This window comes from Rhea americana, unplaced genomic scaffold (genome assembly GCF_003343005.1).
Source record: "Rhea americana isolate MKP2758 unplaced genomic scaffold, rheAme1 scaffold_3, whole genome shotgun sequence".
NCBI classification, from domain to species: domain Eukaryota; kingdom Metazoa; phylum Chordata; class Aves; order Rheiformes; family Rheidae; genus Rhea; species Rhea americana.
Window position 1 is genome coordinate 7,034,166 of NW_028186423.1, and position 3,943 is coordinate 7,038,108.

Here is a 3,943-nt window from a genome sequence, read left to right on the forward strand (position 1 = left end):
AAAAAAATCAAAGTATCATCAGTGAAGCTATTGACAATCAACATGCATGTGACTTGTTTACATTATTTATATCGACATCAAGTCAATAGGTCTCTAGATAAGAAAATTAATTGCTTACCATATTTGAAAAAGCTAAGCTGTTAGTTTTGCATTTAGAAGCCAAAAGGCTAAATTTGGAATTGATATACAAATTTGCCTTAAGGCATCTTCTATTATTTCAGATTGTCTCCACTCCCTATTCAAAATCTGTGAAAAAAAAGTATGTATATACATATATATATATACACATATATATACRTATATTCACCTTYTCAAGGCTGAACGGATTCTAAATGTGCTATTTACATCACAAGAGGAAGAAATGTTGAAAGAGCTAGCTCACTTCATAGATCATTACCATTCTTACTCCTCAGTGTTTAAATTACACCAGTTTAGAATCACTTCAACACTGACAGAATAAAAGCTCTATCTTTTAGACAATTTGAAGATAACATAATCTAAATTGGAATAACGGGATCAAATCTTGGCAATAATCAAACTGCTTTTCATGTCTCAGAATATGGAAGTTCATTTACAGTTCTTTTAAACAAGCAAGAAACTACGTTTAAATTCATTTTTTTAGTATCTTAAATGTCAATGTGAAATAGACATTATTTCAATATTCTAATAACATTTCACATATAGCATCGGTTGTCTTCCAAAACTGGCATTGTCTAACAGATTTTTTTCACAACTTTAATACTATTGTTTTGTGACTAGTTTGTAATTAAGATTGATGTACATAGACTAAGAAAGTCTACAGCAAGAGGAACACTCTTTTGACACTGCAGTTTCTAGTATATAGTACTGTATAGTATAACTACATGTCAGCAGAATCATAAAACCTATAAAAGGACAGATTTGTAAATAGTAAGGATTGTCATGTAGTTTAACAACTTGTACAATGTAAGACATTGAACATAACCCAGTAATTTTGGAAATGAAGGCACTATATTGTCTCAGTTTTCCTATTAAACTTCTACTACATCACTACATAAATATTGTTCTACTTCTTTATATTGCTGGAAAACTTTTAATTCAACCTTTAACCTTTTATTTTCATTTTTTGGATCACTAAGAGATACAGTTCAAAAAATTATTAAAATTTATATAAAATATCCTTCAAAATACRGTATTTATATCTGAACTCATATTTTACAAGAAATAATAGTAATAATAAGAAGAGAATGTAAAAAGACTGGAAGTAAAGTCATTTCCTTTCCTTTTTTCATTCACTACCCTTTACCTTCCCACTCCAAAGCAGTTGAAGAACGGGGAAGAGATAATGAATTCAGTGAAATACAGTAATGCTCAGGATGGGCATGTTATTGCGACTATGAACACATGTATGCGCGGTGATAATAATGAAAATATTTAGTTACAGCATTCACACAGAGAAGTGTAATACCTTTTCAAAAACACTCATGCACTTCTGTGCATGTATACATTTACTGACTCTTCTCTGCCTTGAAATGCAATAGGGAAACCGCAGTGTGCAGAGAGAGATACTCTTTGGCATGGGGTTTCAGACAGAAAACATCCGGAAAAGAAAGGTGTTKAGAGTCAGCACACTTACACAGAGGCATGGAAGAAATTGTTGAGGCCTGACATGAATAYTAATTCCTGCCCACATGCACAGCCTAGAGTCCTCCTCACTTCCTACTTGAACGGCAAGGAGACTTAGGACTGCTCTGTGGAAAGCAAAGATCTATAAACAGACTTTTAACAAACTGAGAGCAAGAGAGGAAAAATAGTAAAACAAAACAAAACAAAACAAAATAAAATAAAATAAAATAAAATAAAATAAAATAAAATAAAATCCTACCATATTATCTCCCTGGAAGGTAAAAATAAAAGGAGGCCAGCATGAGTAACAGGCTTGTCTGCTCTCTTCCTGTGCTATTCAGCTGCTGCAAGAGGCTGAACTGTAATTTTCAGATGTCTCAGGTAAGCAAAACTAGCGATGAGGCGAAGAAGGCTCGCTGATGACAGTCATTTCTTAACTATCCCTCTCTGAGAGACTGTATCTTATGCAAAACATTTCTGTTCACGTTCAGATTTAATGTTCCTATACAGTTTGAGAAATCAGTATCAAGGAGAGAGGAAGTATTTGTAAAATTTGTTTGTCAACTAAGATACACTTTCGCAGTTCAAATAAAATTGCAGCACTCTAGTTGCTCTGTATAACTTTTTCTTTTTAATAAATAAATAAATAAGCAACTGTGATATTGTCAGGGAAGTTAAAAGMAATGCTGATATATGTCAGGGCGCCGCAGAGCCCGTCAGGTCCCAGCTGCCAGGTCCGKACCGGCCACCCAAGGGGCGCAGGGTCCCGCTGTGGGGAGCCAGAGCAGCCTCAGCGCCGGGAACCGGCTGGGGCCGGCTGATGCCGGTTGGGGCGGAGCCTCCCCAGGGCCGAGGTGGGCGGGGGGGGTGTGGAAATGGTGCTAGGATGTTAGTGCTGCCGGGGCTGTCACAGAGGAAAAGAAAYAGCAAATGGAAGGCAGAAGAAAAGGAAAAGCACAACAAGATGAAAGAAGTGACACCAACTGCCTCAGACACACGCTCCAAAGGGAAATAGGGATTTCGGTAAGTTTTCTAATACATGCAGTGTCAAAACCACATCATTAGTGTGCTCTTAATAAACTTGTTACTACTGAGGTTCAGTAAATAAGGGACATAAATTTACTTGCCACATCATTACCAAAAATGAAGCAGGTAATAAAAGTATAATTTCATTCTTATGAATTGGAAGAAATAGTTTAAGTATTTTAATTAGCAATTGACTAGATGACTACCACTATACTAAAATAAATGCCAATTAACATGCTAATTTTTGGCAATTAATTGATATCCAATCAACCCACTACAGTTATTTTGTTAAACACCAGTTAAATCCTCAAGCTTTTTGCAAGTTTAATTTATCAATTACAGTGCAAAAGCACATTTATTGCTGGCATGCTTGGGTTAATTATAAGGCAACTAGATTAGGCTACTATTACTCTTTTAACTTTATTAAATCTTATTAAAAAGGTTATGTATTTAGTGTACAATAAACATTTAATCTAATTTAAATGGTTGAATTTAATTAAGTATTCAAAGTTTTATGCAACTATGTAATGTTAGAGGAGAATTAAACAATATCCTAGGCCTGAGAACATTTCTAAACTTTGTCTGCATTTCTCTTGTCATTTCCTAATATATTTAAGAGACATGTACAGCATCAGGAGCAGAAAAATGTTTATGTTCTAACTACATTGATGCTTAATGCTTATAAAAAAAGGATATTTTTAGCTCCTTATGATACTCCATTATGTTTTTTTTTTTTTTTTTTTTTTTTTTTTTTTTTTTTTTTTTTTTGCTCTTCCACAAAGGTTTGTCAGTACTTGCTTGTTAAAACATTTGCTTTATATAATGAGAAGTAATTCAAAGAAAGAAAGTCAAGAAAAGTTATACGTAATTCTTGTCTTACCTTATTCTGTATAGATCAGATAAAAATAGACTGATTAAAAAAAAGATGATCATTTAGTGTAGAAGAGAACTACATTCCATGAATTTTGAAATCTGTTAGARTAGACTCTTTTAATAACAAATAATTATAAAGTTGGTATTGAGTAAAAAAATCCATTATAAGTACCCTAAAAAGACCTATATTTACTTCAAACACTTGTTTCAGTTACTGTTGTAAAAATAATAATAAAAAAATCAGGTTAAGAAAGATGAAAAATGGTTAAGACAGCTAATAATTTCTTTTAGAGTCCTTAACGCGGAAAGTTCTCTATACAATTTTGTCTTTATTCCTTGTAAAGAGGAGAATAAAAATGGAAGCATAATTGATATTCATAAAGAAGATGAGGAGCTTACCTTGGTGGGCTTGCCTAATTCCTATTGTAATTAATTGATA